At 48.1% G+C, this 20,689-nt stretch overlaps 1 long non-coding RNA gene across 1 annotated transcript in view; it reads right to left on the bottom strand.

The window, feature by feature from the left end:
* Positions 1-20,296, bottom strand: part of LOC119374728 (uncharacterized) — a 46,692-nt gene extending 26,396 nt beyond the window's left edge. Inside the window, exon 1 of the long non-coding RNA XR_007414447.1 lies at positions 20,164-20,296. This is a non-coding gene — a long non-coding RNA (uncharacterized LOC119374728). The remainder of the gene's footprint in view (positions 1-20,163) is intronic.
* Positions 20,297-20,689: the final 393 nt, after the last annotated feature.

The raw sequence follows: 20,689 nt of genomic DNA, 5'->3' as shown, positions 1-20,689 counted from the left end.
ACCGAGAGTGACAGCGACGATGAACCACCAGCTGCTAACTCACGGGAATCGAGTTGCACTTCACGTCCCCTCGTGCGTTAATGTTCATCTTTCACGCTCGTAAGTCACTTTGATTGTATTTAATGTATAATATCCTTGAGCAAGATCAAAATAAAAGCATAGTTCCTCTTGTACATTGCATGTATCACAATTATGGGGATATTATGGAGCGCCGCATGCCGCCAACACCCTCGAGCTCGACCAACGAAGCGAAATGGTTAGAGCGATGGAACGTGCAGTCACGGCCACAATCCACGCCTCTCGGCGAACTTCTTCGACGTTGCGAAAAGCATACGTGTTTATTCTTTTCGAAATTGATGTTTCGATCGTGCTGATCGAACCTGCAACATGCGAGTGAAGTACACACGGCTAGAGTCTCAGCATGGCTGCGACACAAGCGCTACTGAATGGCATGTTAAATGCTTGTGTTCCGTTGAAGACGTAACTCCGCGTTTCCGAATGCGCAAGTAATGACGAAGGGGTATTATCGCAGAACACTTTTATGTTTGCAAGCCATCATCACGCGCAGCAGCGATGGCGCTACTCGCTGGCGGCTTACTACTGCGGCAAATCCGTCAGGCAGGCTCGGTACGTACTACCTCGGAGTGCCGTTCAGCTCATACGTCAATTCTAGTTCATACAGGTTTATGTAGCACGCACAGGATTTCGCAAAGCATCGTTATGCACGGTAACGGAGCTGAATTATAACCTTTCACTTCGCAGCAAATAATTAGGTGGCGAGTACTCAGGACTTTTCATGGTTTGGGAAAGTATTTTAGTCTCATATCCATTTCAGCGCAGCTCATGACTTCATCCGGTGAAAGAGGCACGGTCCGTACGTCCGCACGTCATATCTGTTCCTATGCTAACAAACGGGTTGACCCTCCTCCTGGCGCCATATTGAAAAGCACGGCGCGCCACCTATAGTTCGTGGGCATTGCGAATACCAAAATTGGCATGGAATAACATGACCGTATTACGAACATAAATGACAGGTCATAACATGAAAATCATGATATCCGTGTCATGAACAGCATGATTTACATTCCACGGACTTGGGGCTCTTGCGGCCATTCCGTTAATTTCATATATACCAAAACTGGTATGACGTGACAAGAGTTCATGGCGAACATAATGACAGGTCCTAACGTGCAAATCATGACACGCATGTCATGTGCGGCATGATTTACACGAAATGGTCTCGGGGCGCACGCGGCCGTTTAAATGAATGGATATATGTGAAAGCTCCTACGACGAGACATTTCGACATGACGAACATAACTGACACGTGGTAACATGAAAATCATGACACGCGTGTCATGCACGTCATGATTTACATGCCACGCTCATGACGCACTCGCCGCCGTTTCGCTAGGCTGCTGTACACCAAAATTGGTTTTGCGCGATGTCACTGTATGAAGAACACGAATAACAGGTGGCAACATGAAAATCATGACACGCGTGTGATGCACGACATGATTTACATGCCACGCTCATGACGCACTCGCGGCCGTTTCGCTAGGTTTATATACACCAAAATTGGTATTGCGTGATGTGACTGTATGAAGGTCATGAATAACAGGTGGTAACATGAAAACCATGACATCGATGTCATGTACGTCATGATTTACATGCCACTCTCATGGTGCATTCGCGGCCGTTTCGCTGGCTTGATATACACCAAAATTGGTATTGCGCGACGCGACTGTATGACGAACGTAAATTAGAGGTGGTAACTAGAGCACTGCACGGGCTCGGGCCTACCCGAAAACCCGAGCCCGGCCCGGCCCGTGGGCCGGGCCGGGCCGGGTAAAGTAGTTTTCACGGCGGGCCCGGGCCGGGCTCGGGTCTGAAGCTCCGGGCTTAGGGCCGGGCCCGGGTTTGAGGTGGCGGGCTCGGGTCGGGCCGAGCTTGGACTTTGTTCAGTTCTTAAAGGGGCACTAAATGGAAACAATGAATCAGTTTAGACTGATAAAGTATACTCTGAGAACTCGAATGTCGTTAATTTCACCATCATAAGTTTATTCAGGAGAAAATCAAGGTCAAAGTTCTATTTTTTAATGTTGCCCCGACGTCATTGATTTCAAACTTAATTTTTGTCGTATTTTAAGGACAACAGCTCAATGATATTTCCTGAAACTTGGCTTGTTAAGTCTATAACTTCCTCAGATGTCGGTGTACTGCATTTTTTACCGATTAGGAACTACGTAGGCCCCAGTAGACGCCGTCAGAATCTCTGACGTCACGGTGTTTGCTGCGCGAAATTCCGGGTGGCATCGCTACTCGCATTTCCCTTTTGCGCGTTTTCACGCTTACGAAGAGTCTTGTCGCGGCGAGCGTGGTTATTTTGGAATTGTGAAAGAGTAATTTACTGATAATAGAAAAAGCGTTTTTCTCTTTAGTGTCCTTTCAAGCTTCTTCCACATACGTAGTGCCTACATACATGTTCCAAATTATGTCCCGAAAAGGCGTTTTATATATGTGGTGCAGGGTATTTGGGGAAGTTTATGAAGTACAAGTACTGAACTACTGTTCTGTTCTAACTGTTTTGCTGTGGAGAGGTTGAGGTCCATATTGCCTCGGCTACTCCATATCACAAAGTTATGCAGCGAAAAAAAAAAGAATAATACTGAACGGTACCTAAACATGAACAATCCGCACACTGAAACCACTTCAAATATCATAGCAATACACAGTTTGCTTGCAGCAGTTCACACTGTCATAAACTGTTCACCCGCACACCTTCCTTTTCTACTATTAGTATATGCACTAACACCTTTCATATAAATCAATCCCTGGCTGTCTATCGTTTTCTTCTTGCGCATGGGGCTACTTGAATTAGCTGAAACGGGTCAGCTAAAATTAGATAGATCAGGCGCTTATAACATCTCGCTAGTCTGTGCTTCATTTGCATTTTTGTGATTTTATATCCCAAATGGTATTTTTTTAATCGCCGTAATAAATGTAATATAATAAATGTGTGCCTTTAACTTATCATCACAAGCGCGATGACAGTGTTACAAAGCGGGGAAACGTTCTTGAAAGTTCCAGCCCTCCACTAAAACGAAAGTACTGCGCGGAATCTCGTTACAATAGAATCCCTATAAAGACACATTTTTTCCATCGCTCCGCCACAGCTCCTAGTGGTCATGTGACGCGATATGGACATGCACAGCCTGCTTTGTGTGCCCACACTGGTAATGTCTTAGCTTTCGTTTTGCTCCGCTATATCAAGGGTCTCAAAGTCACCTCCGTTGGGCCGCATTGACGAAAATTTACTCCCACGACGGCCAGGACAACGTGCCGAAGGTAGGCGCGCGGGGGCATAGGTTGTAGAAATCGTCAGCTAAGGTTGTCATTTGAGGAAGGACCTTTCCCACAGCTCATGTATGGGTTATTTCTGAAGGGGATTTGGCGGCAGGATTCCTACAACATATCGATAGCTATCTTCAAAATGACTAAAACCTGGACGCCGATTCTGACATAGAGAGTTGTTTCACGGTTATGTATCAACGCAGGGTGACCGCAGGGGGTGCCTCACGAAAAAAAATGTTTTAGACCTGTCATGCCTGTGTAGCTCAAAAAGGTGCGTATAAATAAAATTTAAAACAAAAAATCACAGCATATCCACGGAGTGAATGATGATGAGTGGGCGAAGCTGCGGAGGTTCATCGGTAAACCGTGAATCTTCCTTGAATTCTGCCCAGTACATCATCACCGATGTGAGATCGGGCGCGTTTATACTAAAGGTTCAATGAGAGTTATGACGACTTGCAGCTCACTTTATTTTACATGTACGCTGTGAATTTTCATTGTTTAGAAAACCATTGCTTTAGAAAACATCTGGCGTCTTTCGTTAAGCAGCTGGCGTCTTTTCGTTTTGCTTTAGAAACATCTGGCGTCTTTTCGTTTTGCTTTTAGAAAACATCTGGCGTCTTTCGTTGGTTTATTTCATTAATCAACGGCGTTTTGAACAAAATTTTTATTGTTGAATCACGCACAGGAGAAATCTCACCAGACACTACCTTCGAGGTAAACAATGGTTGCTAATGGGAATGAGAGACAGAAGAAGTCAGCTTTTAGCTAACACTTACACTTCTACTTCTACTAACGTTTCCTACTGGAACATGCCAATGGCTGCTAATGGGGAATGAGAGACAGAAGAATTCGGCTTTTAGTTAACGCGCACGCTGCGAATTTTTTATTGTTCAACAACGCACAGGAGAAATCTCCCACCGGCACCACCTTGGAGGTCAAGATCTGGTACTAGCGTTACGACTGGTTACGCACTACGAGGGACGAACGGGTGCCGCTTTAAGAAGCTTCGCCCCTAATAGACGAAGACAGTCATGTGGGGGCCGCGGGCCGCTAGCGAGAGGTGCGCAGGCCGCGTGTTTGAGACCCCTGCAATATATAGTGCGAGAGCTACATGATGCTGCCGCAACAGTTCTGGAATACGCAGGAACAGCACAGGTGACGTGACGAATTATCTGGCTTGAAAAAAAAAAACGATTATGAATTCCGTGCCGGATGATGTCCCCTTAGCTCGAACCATATGAATTCAATGAGTAATCGTCGAGAAGCTTATTCACGCCTTATCAAACTGGAACGAAATCACTTCGTCCACCTCCTGCCAGTCCTACCCGCGTGTTCCAATGGCCACCTTCTATCGGTACAGCACCCTTAGGAAGGCATACATCATTGTAATATAGAAAAAAAAGAGCACGGTGCAAACCATGCATAACATGAACTGCTGAAAACTGCAAGTAGAAGCCCTCAAAGAGGAGTTTTATAGATGCTATTGAAGAGTGGCACGACGTTCGGGAACGAGAGAAATGAAGGGATGAGCTGGACAGCTGTGTTCATTCTGCAGAGGTCCACAATGACATTCTAAACTAGCTCCAGTGGTGGAAGCTAAGAACAACGACTACCCACGCCTTCAGAATTCGTAAGGCAAATGTGCGCCCCTGCGGCTAGCGAAAGCAGTGCAACAAATTTTAGCGCGCCAGGATATGTGGTGCAACAGCGCATGACATGCTAAAAGGCAGGATCCCCTGATAATTGGATATTTCGCACAAGAACATGTGAAGAAATAAACTATAAACTATGTCACAAAACCTTCTAGACTGTATATACTAGCCGTGATGCGATATATCATAACGATGCTATGACAAATTGTTTTTTCTTCCTTTCGGCTGCTTATACGTATATGAAGTACACGTGGCGCACACGGATCGTTATAATTTTTATCTAGGTTAGTGTACTTGAAACAAAGGTAATAAATTTGGCTTTTTTTCCTCTATTTCTCTTCCTGTGGCAAGGTGCTACTATGTTGAAGACAGGTGCTACATATCCAGAAGGGTGAACGATTGGCTTTGTCGTTAGAGCATGCTTTAAATTTCAATAGAGAGCACAATAACAACAAAGAGAAGAGAACGTACTGTTCCCTGTCTCCTCTGTTTTTATTGCGCTCCCTATCGAAACTGAAGGCAAGCTGCAAATCACTTTCCTTGCTACAATATCTGCTACAAAACGCTCTTGGTGATCCCCATTGTATGTGCAGAAAAAAATAGGTACATTATACCTCTGCCGAACGAACGTTCATCGTACCCAATATCTCCGCTCAACTGTTTCCAAGGTGAGCACCTTTTTACAAGAAATTACCGTAGGTTAAAGTATAATTGTTAGCGAAGCATGCGCCAACAAAGCGTAGATATTTCATACTTAAAACGCCTCGCTGTCGATTCCATGTTCGAGTAACACCACCTAGATTATTGGCTCGGGCCCCTGTCGGGCCCGATCTGCGGTCGGGCCGGGCCGGGCCGGGTAGGTGAAATTTTTTCTCGGGTTCGGGCCGGGCCCGGGTCTGGCTTTGAGTCACCGGGCCGGGTTCGGGCGGGTAAACTTTAACGAGCTCCGAGCACGGGCCGGGCCCGGGCCGAGAATTCCGGCCCGTGCAGTGCTCTAGTGGTAACATGAAAATCATGACACGCCTGTCATGCACGACATAATTTACAGGCCACGCTCATGACGCACTCACGGCCGTTTCGCTAGGTTTATATACACCAAAATTGGTATTGCGTGATGTGACTGTATGAAGAACATGAATAACAGGTGGTAACATGAAAACCATGACATGCATGTTATGTACGTCATGATTTACATTCCACTCTCATGGTGCATTCGCGGCCGTTTCGCGGGCTTGATATACACCAAAATTGGTATTGCACGACGCGACTGTATGATGAACGTAAATTAAAGGTGCTAACATGAAAATCATGACATGCGTGTCATGTCCGACATGATTTACATGGCACGCTCATGGAGCGCTCGCGGCCGTTTCGCTAGATTGATGTACACCAAAATTGGTATTGCGCGATGTGACTGTATGAAGAACATGAATAACAGGTAGCAACATGAAAACCATGACATGCATGTCTTGTATGTCATGATTTACATGCCACGCTCATGGTGCATTCGCGGCCGTTTCTCTGGCTTGATATACACCAAAATTGGTGGTGCACGACGCGACTGTATGACGAACGTAAATTAGAGGTGGTAACATGAAAACCATGACATGCATGTCATGTATGTCATGATTTACATGCCACGCTCATGGTGCATTCGCGGCCGCTTCGCTGGCTTGATATACACCAAAATTGGTAGTGCACGACGCGACTGTATGACGAACGTAAATTAGAGGTGGTAACATGAAAACCATGCGATGCATGTCATGTATGTCATGATTTACATGCCACGCTCATGGAGCATTCGCGGCCGTTTCGCTCGCTTGATATACACCAAAACTGGTATTGCGTGACGCGACTGTATGACGAACGTAAATTAGAGGTGGTAACATGAAAATCATGACACGCGTGTCATGCACGATATGATTTACATGCCAAGCTCATGACGCACTCGCGGCTGTTTCGCTAGGTTGATATACACCAAAATTGGTATTGCGTGATGTGACTGCATGAAGGTCATGAATAACAGGTGGTAACGTGAAAACCATGACACGGATGTCATGTACGTCATGATTTACATGCCACTCTCATGGTGCATTCGCGGCCGTTTCGCTGGCTTGATATACACCAAAATTGATATTGCGCGACGCGACTGTATGACGAACGTGAATTAGAGGTGGTAACATGAAAATCATGACACGCGTGTCATGTACGACATGATTTACATGGCACGCTCATGGAGCGCTCGCGGCCGTTTCGCTAGGTTGATATGCACCAAAATTGTTATTGCGCGATGTGAGTGGATCAAGAACATCAAGAACAGGTGGTAACATGAAAACCATGACATTCATGTCATGATTTACATGCCACGCTCTTGGTGCATTCGCGAAGGTTTCACTAGCTTGATATACGCCAAAATTGGTATTGCGCGACGCGCCTGTATGACGAACGTAAATGAGAGGTGGTAACATGAAAAATTCGGCAGATCCCGCGTACCGTGGGAGTCGATGTTATGCGAAGCATGCGGCGGGTAGGTTACTGTGGCGTAACTTTTTTTACTGAGCGACACATTACAAAATGACGCCAAAGATTTGTGTAAATTTTATAAGCACACATATATATGTTGAAGAGCCGCATATGTGTTACATAACCAGTTGTTTATGGTTGGGTAACGCTGCCAATGGCAACGTGGGTATTACCAACACCGAAAGCGGTAAGCTGATATGTAGTGCTTATATGTGCACAGAGCACGCACGCACGTTTCACGAACCTGTGTGCACGTGTGCAAGAAGTTCTTGACAGTTCTTGAACAAGCGCATCATCACCGTGATCAGTGAGCACCAGCAGGTGGTGATGACTTGTTATAGGATCCGGTCGTGATCGTGGTGACGAGGGATCCATGTGTAGTGAAGTATGTCGTACAGTAGAGGTGTTGGAATTCGTGGATGCCTCGGTCATTTCGTCGACAAATCGTCTGTCGACAGAGCCAGCAACATGTCGGAACCTGAAGCCACCCTTCACGTTGGTGAGCATAGGCGTGCGCAAGGTTCGCCTTCAGGGGGCGGGGGAGGTTTGTTGCAGCCCCCCCTCCCAATTATGTCATTGTATGGCGCTGACATTGCCCCCCCTCCCTATTATCTCAATGTGGAGGGCTGACTTTGCGCCCCCTCTCTTAGGTGAATAAGGAGGGCGGCCGCCCCCCCCGCCCCCCCCCCCCCCCCTTGCGCACGCCCATGTTGGTGAGGTATAGGCCGTCGAGGCTGGTAGGCCTGGATAGTGCTACGTAGACCAACATCAGTGGATGGTGTTTGTCGTATTCGTAGATTGCCTGGGTGTGTGTGGCCTACGTAGCCTAATCTACAAAGCGGCTGTCAATCAATCTGGCATCATCCTCGGTCATGATGAGGCCATCGCCCTGCCTCGTAAGAAATGAAGAGGAGACTGCGTCGTTCTGGTGGACGAAGTGCACATTACGCTGCGGTGATGTGGATATCATATGTAACTTTTGTTAATGCATTCCTCCAGGGTCGAGCAATGCTTCAATATAGCTTGCTGAATCATAGGAATACAAACGTAATGTTTATTAGACTGCTATAAAAGCGGAGCCAACACTGGAACTACAGACGTTAATCTGATATGACGCCTGTATCGTAGGAGTAGACGTCGTAGGAGTATCATGTAGTGTTCATTGTTTTTTTGTAAAATTAGATAGCCAGCACCACAACCACAATTGGCGTTGCACCGATATTACGCCTGCGTAGGCTGTTTTTCCAAACCAGTTTATAGACCTGGCGTGGCTCAGTGGTAGAATACCTGATTGCCACACAGAATGCTTGGGTTCGATTCCTGCTGGGATCCTAATTTTCACTCTTTCCAATCGTTGAGTCAACGCTGCCGATATTGGTTTTCCTTAATGCTCTAGCATTTAAGTTACCAATGTCTGTTCTCGCCGTTCCTGGGTAGATATAAACTGTCAATCACCTGTGGCGCATACCCGTACACCGCGACCCGTGGTAAACGAGTATGTGCCACACGTGTCTAGTGGAAAGGGTTTGAAGACGTACATGACAGGATTTTACCGTTATTCATGTCATGACCCGGCAATCATATTCGTCAAATCATCTTACCCTCCCATGCAAATTTTGGGCTACACCAAGTTAAGGAGGCGATCATGAGAGCACCCAGACGTAGGCGGCTAGATAGATAGATAGATAGATAGATAGATAGATACGTAGATAGAAACGCTCAAAGTGCCAGAGGTTCGCTAAGAAATGCTTCGCATTTAAAATCGTGAAAGGCAAGTCATGTGCTACATAATGTACATGCCACGCTCATGATGCGCTCGCGGCCGTTTCGCTCACTTCATATACACCAAAATAGGTATTGCGCAACGTGACTGCATGAGAAACATATATGACAGGTGGTAACATGAAAATTATGTTATGCATATCATTTACGGCATGATTTACATGCCACGCTCACTGTCCGATCGTGGCCGTTTCGCTAGCTTGATATACACCAAAATTGGCATTGCGCGACGCGAATGTATGACGAACATAAATGACAGGTGGTAACATGAAAATCATGACATCCATGTCATGTATGGCATGATTTACATGCCAAGCTCATGGTGGACTCGCGGCCATTTCGCTCGTTTGACATACACCAAAATTGTATTGTGCGATGTGCCTCTATGACGAACATATTTTTTTTTCTTGAAAATTGTGGTGCGTGGAGGGGCCCCTTCGTGTCTCCTGCCGTGTGGTGGCGTTCGACGCATACCCAGCATTCCAGATCGCGAGTGGGTACAGAAGTGAGTCACTTTCTAGCGCACGTCTCAAAGGCAGTTTTCAAAGTGAAGCAAAATGTAGGAGCGTTGCTTTAAAGCGCGGCCTTGTGACTGCCTAACACACCTCCGAGGTCTGCGTACTGCCAGCAGTAAATGGTGTATATAAATAGCTCGCCATTGGTACCATAAGCAACGAATGGTGCGTGGCCGAGTTAATAAAGAAAAAAAAATGGTGCGTGGCCGAGTTGTCTAAAGCGGCACGTTGCAGAGCGAGGGGTGGCAGGTTCGAATCCCAATGGCGCGGTTCCGAATCGTTTTTGTGTGCCTTATCTCCTTCTTGGCTTTTATTTATATATACATAGATATACATATACGGGACATGACGGCGACGACAAAACCCGCCGAGGGTGTCCTTATAATTGCTCTCGCAATAAAAATAAAGAGGAACAAGGGAGGCCACCCAGCTGAATTCTTCCTTCAGGCTTGGCACCAATAGTGCGAAGCTTCCATAATTTATTGTCATGGACATCAACTGACAGCTCACTGACACATATCTTGTTCCTTCCTTATAGTTATGCCCTGTGAGCCTGAGCAATTTTTCTTGTCAATTCCTTTGCGTGTAAAGATGTCGGTAGTTTTGTTAAAAATGTGACGAAACACGACTTGCAAGCTCCGGTAGATGAATTGATGCAACGTCTTGAAGAGATCGCTCACGCCCTCTAAGTCAAACATTCACACAACGATTCCTCTCTCCTACATAATCTGTACGACAAGATAACGGAATGGAATATCCAGCTTGCTTAACACATGTGATGTACCTGTTCGAATGATTGACAGCGCACTTTTTCTTAAAGGGACCCTTTAACGGTTTTTTAAGTTTTGTCAGCGTTTAGAGACGACGACGAAGTGTCTGCTTAGCGGAACGCTGTTCGAGTAGCTCTTGCCTTTTTTGCGCAATAATATGTGCACCCCGTGAAGGCCACTACACTGTGCCCATCGGCGATGAACGCGGACCAGTTCGGATACCTGCCAAGTCCTGCGGCGTCAGCGGCGGCCGCGTTCAGGAAGCGGACGGGCACTTACTGCGACTATGACAGCGAGGATGTCCACTCACTGACAGGTGAGGAGTCATCTGATGACGATTTCGAACATGTATTAAGCCGAAAGGCGAAGAGGCGCAAGACCAGGCCCTCTTCATCACCGAACGTACCAAATGAAGAAGCGCCGCGAAGGCCCGAGGCCAACACCATCATCTTCATTCCTGCTGTCCCCAACGGCAACATGAAGCGCCTGAACAGGCAATCTGTTTCGGCGCTGCTCGAAGGACTGGTGGCAGATGAAATCATCGACATCAGAGTGAACCCGCGTAAGAATGTCATGGCGATTGATTTTTCGCATGCTGCCGCTCCGAGCATACTACGCCACGTCACAGAGCTGCATGGAATCAACGTCCGCTCCTACATCCCTGTCGACTCCAACGTTGTCGCCGGCGTCATCTACGACGTTGACGCTACCATACTCAGCTCCGACTCGTCTGGCCTTGTCAAGCCAACTAATGAAGCTAGCGTTATCGCTAAGGTTACTCGTTTGGGTACCTCACGTTGCGTGAAAATAGATTTTCAAGGCAACACTCTACCTTTGTACGTAAAGGTGGGTCACTTCCGACATCCTGTGAGACCTTTTTTGCCGAAGCCACCGCAATTTCGCAACTGCATGAAGCTAGGTCACGTGAGAGGCGTATGCGAAAATGAGCGAGTATGTTCTCCCTGCGCTGAAGCCCATTCTGCGGACACTTGTATAGTCAATGTTCTCAAGTGTTCAAGTTGTAATGGACCTCACGAAGCTTCCTCAAAACAGTGCCCAAAAATATAAAGAGAAATCGCTGTATTGAAACAAATGGCAAGGAACCATACATCGCATCGCGAGGCTGCCGAAAAAGTCATCAAGTAGCGAAATTGGCGCTGACGTGCATCCAAGAAAACCAATACTTGTGCATCTGCACCGCCCCTTGAACGCCCTGCTTCACCAACTATCTTGTCACCCGGACCCTTCGCGGCCAGCACGAAACGAACTGCAGTAAAACGCACACTTTCTGGAGATTCCACTTGGCCTCCATTGCCGAAGCCACAGTCGCAGAGGTCGTCGACGGCCGGTGCAAAGCAGAACAACAAAGGCATGGACACAACTGATGCAGCTTGGCCTACGTTGCCGAAGGCGCAGTGACATGCAGATTCATACTGCACATCGGCAACAGTGCGCACTGAATGTTCGACTGACCAGTTGCTTCAAGAAAACAAACCAACCATCATAGTGCTTCAGTCACTGTTGGACACACTTCGCGTGTTCGTCGGCAAGCTGAAATCGCCCTACGCTCAGTCCGTACAAGTACTGGATGTTCTATGTCCAGTACTAGCAAGCCTTCAGTAGGCTCCATGGCACGACTCTCTAGAGCGGAACGTATATGCATGATATCCTGAGTCCAGTACTATAGAACGCAACTGTGTTCTTTGTGTTAGCGTGCATTGTTTCTTTTTGTATGCTCCTTTCTTTCTATCTCCCTTCTTTCTCTCCCCTATTTCCCTTCCCCCAGCGTAGGATAGCAAATCGAACGCGCGTCTCCTTAATCTTCCTGCCTTTCCTTCTTTTAGATGCGAAGCAGCTTTTGCGCTCGGCTTTTTCCGTAGTGCCATCGCCGACCGTCCGCTTTCTGAAACCTACCATAGCCATCTGTAACATACTGAGCGCGCGCTCGCGCCAAGGAGAAGTCTTCTTCGTCTTGTTCTTCGACCGCCTTGATGATGATACGTGCAGAGCACTTTAGGGGCCCCGGCTGCCGTATGCTGTCCTAGCTTAGCGTAACGCAGACAAAACCACATGTGGTGGCACGCGCAGGCGCGTTCGGGCCTGTGTAAGGGGCTGGGTAAGACGCTATGGCCTCAGCCCCCGTACACTCTCTCAGCAAACATGTGATGGCGTCGGCGAACGAGATTCTGCAGACGCGCGATGAACCCGCGTGGCGTGCTCCAACAAGAGTTCGGGACGAGTAACAGCAACAGCAACTACACTGAATTCATGGTGTGCTCCACATGCAAGGGCGCCTTAACATCGGGCAAGGTGCCCGTGTTGAACGGCACTTTAAGTCGACCCATGCGCACCTTGGCATCCCCACATGGTTCCCTTTAGTGAGAGATGGTGAAATTTTTTCTCCACCTCTTTGTCAGCGTTTAGGCTATATCCTCATCAAATCATTCCCAATCACAAATTAAGCGACAGCCCGTCTATCAAGGCAGCCTCGAGTAAACTACTTATACGCTCCTTCACGCCACTGATTCGCCTCCTCAACTCGACCAACAGCCTGCCGTCTCTGGCGAGTAAGCGCACTCGACGGAATGAGCTCCGTCGAATGCGCCCGGCAGCGCGCCCGCCGCCCGCCGTTTCGCAACAGATACGGAGGGCGCGGAGTGGTGGAGCAGCAATACTTCTTTGCAGACTAGTTGGTTCATGCTTGTCAACTCGACGTGCTGCGCAACCAGCAGGAAACCAGGCGGGAGACAGGAAAGAGCGCAGACTACGAACTGTTGTGTGTCTAGATTTCGCTTTCGGACAAAGAAACAGTGCTCTTGAATGGCCATGTTTATTCTTGTGGGTAGCACTTTGCAAGGGTTTTCTTTTGTTGCCTTTTTGATTAGGTTTGGTTTGTCTGTACTCTTCTCGCCTATTTTGTTTCCCATATGACCATTTGTAATGTTTCAGGGGCGAAGCTCCTTATGCCGTGGGTCTGTCCATCCTCCGTTTGTTTGTAGCGTTGTAGCAGCCACCTCTAGGTCGTGAGAAGCGCGCGTTCTGGTATGCAGTAGAAGAAGAAGACGACGTTGACGAGTGAGACTCTCGTGCGTGTTCGCCTGTGTGGCATTCTTTCTTCTTTACTGCGCGCGTTCTGGTATGTAGTAGACGAAGAAGACGACGTTGACGAGTGACATTCTCGTTTGCGTGTTCGCCTGTGTTGCGTTCTTTCTTCTTTACTACGTATCGTGTTTGCAACGACACCCGAAGACAACATTTCAGAAGTAACACGCCATGAGGCTCCCTCTTGGCACGCTTTCTCTTCAACTCGGAGTCGCCAGATGGAAGACAAGTCTGCGGAACGGAGGGCACGGAAGGCGGCGGCAGCGCGCGCTCGCAGACAGAATCCTGAGGTGAGAGCCCGCGTGGCCGAAGGTGCACGTCGACGCCGCGAAGCAGATTCCGCCGTTCGAGCCCGCGAAGCCCGAAGCTGCTCGACAAGATGCAGGGCTGCCGCGAGAAGACCCCGCCGTTCGAGCCCGCGAGGCCGAAGCTGCTCGACAAGCTGCACGGCTGCGGCGCGAAGATCCCGCCGTTTGAGCCCGCGAGGCCGAAGCTGCTCGACAAGCTACACGGCTGCGGCGCGAATCGGATCTTCAAAATGTGAAGGACCGTGAAGCGGCGAGAAAGCGTGCGTACCCGCAGGCAGAGCCCGAGGCTGTGTGAGCACGTGAAGTGGCTGCAAAACGCATCAGGCGGGCTCTGCCCGAAGGCGCCAACGCGCGCTTTCAGCGGGACTTCCTTGATAACAGTTTCGGCCATAGTTGCGGGCCATAGTTGGGTATGTGCAACAGATTGTGGTTCTCAAACAATCTAATCACAATATCTTCCATCAAGAAGGACCACACTCGCGCCAATGCCATCGCCGTGCCGCAGCGCGAGTTCGCTTCGCGCCACTCATCATCATTCACCACGTGGATATGCTGTGATTTTTTCAATTCCTTTATATTTTTTCACTGTGCCTCTTCATGTGTTGTCCATTGTACGAGCCATCGTAGACTCTTAGTAATACAAGGATAAAAAGAAAAGTAAAGAGGTAAAAAATTACACCATCTGCCACTAAAGGGATTCATGTGGGGATGCGAAGCAGCGCTGGGTGTTCACTTGTGTTGGCATTGTTGTTTCATTTGTATGTTTCCGTGTATGTTTCATTCGTGTGTGGAGTTGTGTATATGTTGCGTAGCGCTTATGTTACCCCCTCCCAGCTCGATGTTTCCGTTACGCTTCGGCTTCGCGTTGCCTCGCAGCTTCGAAATTTGCTTGCCGGCGTTGCCGTTTACGTTCAGCTTCGCGAGCGTGCATAGCGCCGTTGCGAAGGAGAGTGCAACGGGAGCGAAGGCGAGCCGAATTATATACGAGCGCACAGCTGTGGCGGAGAGAGAGAAACGGGAGAGGAGAAATGAAGCGGAGCAACGCTCACGCCACCTCCTCCATCTCCTCGCGCTCACGCGAGGAGAGGGGGGAGAGTTGGCGCATGCGCATTGGAGGAGCAGACGCGTGAGGGAAGGACGGACACAGCCCCGAGCAAAAGCTGCTTGTCATCTAACAGAGGTGTGCACCTTGTGATTACGTACAAAAAGCTTGTGGCGCTTGCTACGAATGAGGTGCTTTTTTCGCAGCTCTGGCCCCGGTTGAGTTCCGTAAAGGAACCTTGGTGCTGTGCGCATCGTGATGGCCTAGTGTCACGTGCCTATATAGTGGCCTCATGAACTGACAATAAACAGTTGGTGGTCTGCGCTCTTTCCTGTCTCTTTCCTTCTTTCTTGCTGGTTGCGCAGCAAGTCGAGTTTACGACTGCGTGAGATCTGCTGCGCCAGGTGCCGCCACACTGCCAGCCCCTGTCGTTTAGCCTGGCTCCCCCATTCCCACTCCAATTTCTTATCAATGAAGTTTATCCATCCTCCTTATTCTCATGTGCAGCGACAATCTGCATATGCATGCCAACAAACAAAAAGCATTTGAGAACGACCACCGATAAGCGTAAACTCAGGCAATATGCCCGTGTCTTCATAGGTGAAGTTACAGCCGCAGACGTGTGGATCCTGGCGTTGATCGGATAGCGAGAGCCCGACGCTCAGTTCAGCGACGTGTTGAAGTGACTCCGCACACCAAATATCTTACAAACGTCACACGATGCCACAGCTTTACGAGTCATCAATCTAGATTTGCGGCACACAATTCAGGTGGGGCAATTGATTGTGTCCGAGAAAAGAAACCTCGTCGCTCAACTCACGTCAACACTGAGCACACTGTAACATAGGCAACCCGCCGCGGTGGCCCAGTGGCTATATACTCGACCGCTGACCCGGAGGTCGGGGGATCGAATCCCGGCCGCGGTGACCGCATTTTTGATGGATGCGAAAATGCTTGAGTCCGTGTCGAACTGTGTTTATCTGACCACATGTGCTGGCAGTGTGCCCCCGCTCCTAGAAAAGCTGTCAATTTACAGTTCAGCGCATTCAAAACTTCTCAAGCGAGCGATTGCTAACTCTTGTCTAAGGGCAGCGTTGTCGCGATCGTGCCATCACACAATGTGCAACAGCCGTGACTTGCAGGTGCTCAGACTGTGCATGGCAGGATACCCGAACATCTTATGGCGCATTTACACTTGAGAAACTAAGCAAACGCTAAAACGCCAGAGCGGCCGGAAAACCGCGTTCGCGCGCGCCGGAAACATTCACATTTCTTTTGCCCCTCTTGCATGCCGCCGGCGCTTCAATAATTCATTCAATTTCGCCCGTTTCCTGAGCATTTAATTTTTCACCGAATTCACGTTACGCATGCAAAACACGGAAAAGAAATAGTTTTCAGCTATTCAAACCGTTGTTTCGGAAGTTACACCAGCAGACATTACATAAACGCACACAACGGCAGTAGCGGCGGCGGATTCGCTCGGCTGTGCAAAAGCGAGATGCGTTGGGGCACGCCGCCTGACTGCTGCTGCACCTTCTACTCCTAGTCTTCTCGGCAATCGTAATCCCAACCAGGTTCTTCAGCGATGCGTCCTTGTCGAGGCTGTGAGTTTTGTCGTGCTGCACGGGTAGTTTGCGACTGCGCCGATGCGATCCACGGCCGACTCCTTGGCCGCGATGTAGAAATTGCGGCCGGTTGTTTACATCACGTGGTTTATGAGCTAGCGCACCGAAAGTACGGCTTCCTCTGAAGCGGAAGAAATCGGTCTCGGACCGACGTTTCCTGGCTTGATGCGGATTTCTCCGTTATCAGCCGCAAACTCGCTGGCTGCCTTAAAAAGTTACAAACTTCTTGAGCGGGTGTAGATAAGAACGACGGCGGCTCAACTGATGACGCCAACTGGTCATTGTACCGCCAGAATTATTATCGGTAAATCGGCTTTTGTTCCTACTGTCATCAATACGTCGGGTGCTGCAAAGACCTGATATTGAAAATGGATTTCGTGTGTGAATACGGAGCCGTTCATACCGACGCCGTCAATGACCGCTTAAGAGCTGTACTTGTGCAGTTGCAAGATGGCACCGAACGAGTAATCGCGTATGCCAACAGAACCCTCTGCCGCACGTAAGGGAATTATTACACCATTAAAAATGAGTGTCTTGCGGTGGTGTGGGCGGTTTTAGCGTTTTTCGCTCGTATTTTTACGGGCACCCCATTAATATTGTCAGCGACCATCACTCCCTCTGCTGGCCGACAACAACAACAACAAAAAAGAAACCACAACAACGACCGGTGCGCTGGATCCTTCAGCTTCAAAAATTCGATATGGCTCTTGTCTATAAATCGATAATGCGGCATACGGATGCAAACTGCCTTTATCACGCCTCATTTAAAAATGCTAATGCCGAAGATGATGACGACGCGGCCTTTGTCGGTGTTGTCAACACGGCTATCATCGCACAACAGCAACGTGACGACCCAAAATTTGACTCCATTATTAGTTTCTTAAAGGGCCCTACATCCGCTGTGCCAAAGTTCTTCGCAAGCAGACTAGCATAAATTTGCTTCTATATAAGGTGAACTTTTCTCCGAACGGAAACACCTACTGACTCGTCGTTCCAACACCACTCAGAAGAGAAGTACTACAGGCATGCCATGATGAAGCAACATCCGGTCATTTGGCTACACATGAATGCTCTGCAGAGTGAGAGAGAAATGCTACTAGCCAGAACTGATGGTGGTCGTTCAATAGTACGTTCGGACTTGCCTTGATTGCCAGCGCAGGAAAGTGCCAGCTGTCGAACCAGCAGCGTGCTCCATTCTACTGACATGCCCAAAACTCAGTTCCCTTAATTAAGTCCGAATGGACCTCCTGGGCCCATTTCCAACTTCGGCTGCGGGACACAGATGGATTGTTGTAGCCACAGACTACCTCACTCGTTTAGAATAACTGCCAGTTGGGCGTGTTGGTATACGTTCATGATGATGATGGTTAAGCGCTAAAAGAAGCGGGGACTTATGAAGAACACAGGACACGGTGGAAAGATTGGCAAACAAAAAATGTACTGAAACCAACCATGGGTGTGGGATCGGGCATGGAACCAAGCTTGTCGATTGCAGAAAGGATGTGGTATACGATGTCCCTTTTACATGCGGAAAGCATTACATCGGCCAAACGGGCCGATGCGTAAATGCACGCCTTCGCGAACGCGAATGTTCATTGACAGGGGCACCGTATTCGTATCTAGCAATGCACTGTAAAGAGTGCACGTGCAACCCTCACTTTGAAAAAAAACACTGTCGCGGACAAGCACGCCGATCGAACTGTCAGGGAGATCGTTGAGGCTTATCATATCAGGAGGAGTAGTAGTGGTTGCGTTAGCCAGCCATCCATATTGCTCTCGGATTGTGAAGTGGCTTTTTTAGAGAGAAGTTAAAATGAAGTGCGTTTGTTGCCTTGGTAAGGGTGCATGCGCGGTTTCTAACTCTTGCCTGTTTGTTTCTTTTATGGTCACGTGTTAAAATTTTTGACTTTAGCATTGACAGCCGAGCAGTTACACACACGTTTAAAGGGCCCCTAAACCACCCAGATGTCGAAATTTAGTTGTGGTGTTGCAGTTGTGCACGAATATACAACGAACACGTTGCCGAGAAAATTTTTCGAAGCGATGCCGTAAGCGGAGTTAGGCGCGGTCGGTGATCGAAAAGACGCCCTCGCTCGTTTCGCTCTTTCCTTCGCTATGCTCCGGTCGTCGACTCGTCTTTCCACCTGGCCGAGTGCTCCTCCTCGCCATGCGAGGAAGAGCGGCGAGCGCGCGTACCCGCGAGCAGTCAAACAGGTATTGCAGATGATGAGCACACGACGTGTTGACGTCACGGCGAACGCTGAGGGGATGAGGAATGCCGAAAGGCACGGAGAGGAGAAGGGACGGTTTCTTGAAATTTGCAGGGCCCTGTTTCTCGCAGCGATGCCGTGTTTGTCATTGTTGATCGTGACGGCATTCCGCAGTCGATGGGCGCATTTACTTGAAACGTTAAAAAATGATCGGAGGTGGTTTGGGGCCCTTTAAAACTTAGTGGCCCATGTCACCGGCGTAGGACGGCAGACCATCCTCAAACGAATGGGTTAACGGAGCGACTCAATAAGACACTTTCCAATATGCTGTTCTGTTTATGCTTTGTTGCTTGTCGCCCCGCCACGGTGGTCTAGTGGTTATGGCGCTCGACTGCTGACCCGAAGGTTGCGGGATCGAATCCCGGCCGCGGCGGCTGCATTTTCTATGGAGGCGAAGATGTCTGAGGCCCGTGTACTTAGATTTAGGTGCACGTTAAAGAACCCCAGGCGGTCGAAATTTCCGGAGCCCTCCACTACGGCGTCTCTCATTATCATATGGTGGTTTTGGGACGTTAAACCCCATATATTATTTGTTGCTTGTTAACTAAAATTCTCACTGTCGTACATTTCGCGTGTCATTCTATCTTGCCCGATTGTCTTGACGTTTTGTTTTTAAAGTTTCCTTGTCTTTTGTTTTTAAATTTTCCTCTTGATTTTCTTCAATTTATTGATCAATATATACAATTTTTGGGTGTACCAGCACTAATACTGTAAGATTGTTCGTGATGACGTTGAACAAATCATTAATATGCATAATAATTGTAATAATAGTAGTCACATTATTGTAAATGGAGCACTTTAAGTTTTATTCGCTTTCCCCGCTATTTCATTACGTGCGGGATCGACCCGCTTTTTTTAAGGCGATGAACGCCGCGAAAAATCCTAACCAGCAAGTGTTAAACACCCCAATATCGTTGACCAACAACTCAGTTGTGCACTCCAATACCTTTTTTAGTGTGACTTGCTTTTTTTTCTTGAGAAATTCGGGCAATAAAGTTTGATATGACACTGACGCTTTCACTGTTCTACCCTTTACTGTTATGACAAGAGCGCCTCGGTGGGACGTCTTTCGCTTTGTCACTAAACATGTTTAGTGACAAGGCTCTCGTGCGGGAGCAAAAATGTCGGTTTTGTGAATGCGGTTTTAGTTTTGGTTCGTGCTGTGGCTTTCTTTGTCTATCGTTTTTCTTCTAGGGTACTACTGAGACTGAACGTACAAAGTGGTTTTTCTTGCATGTGGCCGCTCCTGTACCGCAGAACAAGGCTTTGCTTTCCAAAGTGCTGTCACCAAGACGCAGCCGGCAGGAAGATGCTCGATAGACGCTCAGGATGTCAGCAAACATGGTAGCCGCACCTGCACTGTCGAGAAATTGGCGATGTAACAAGCTAACAGTTTCGCCTTTAAAACAAATAAAGCGGAGTAGAAAGCTGCTTTGTCACTCGGTTATCGCCAACTGAAACATATGTGGTTACAAAGGGTCAAATTGTATGATTCCCAAATATGAAAATACGCCGACGAAACCAGCACCTTTGTTCCCCTTTATTTTACGCACAATATATTTTCAAAGGTGGATAAGTTAGGAAGATTTAGACTCGTCGATGAAAGAAATAAAGTAACCATCAATAAAAATAGAACCAAAGGGCAAATTTCAGAGCAAGAAACGGAAGAATTTCCTTACAATATAACATCACTTTTCGAACATCGCTAATAGCAGTTCCTAAATGTAGAAAGCTTCTTCGTGT

The sequence above is a fragment of the Rhipicephalus sanguineus genome, chromosome 11, assembly GCF_013339695.2.
Source record: "Rhipicephalus sanguineus isolate Rsan-2018 chromosome 11, BIME_Rsan_1.4, whole genome shotgun sequence".
NCBI classification, from domain to species: domain Eukaryota; kingdom Metazoa; phylum Arthropoda; class Arachnida; order Ixodida; family Ixodidae; genus Rhipicephalus; species Rhipicephalus sanguineus.
The sequence above is the reverse complement of the archived record's forward strand: the minus strand, read 5'-3'. Positions and strand labels throughout refer to the sequence as shown.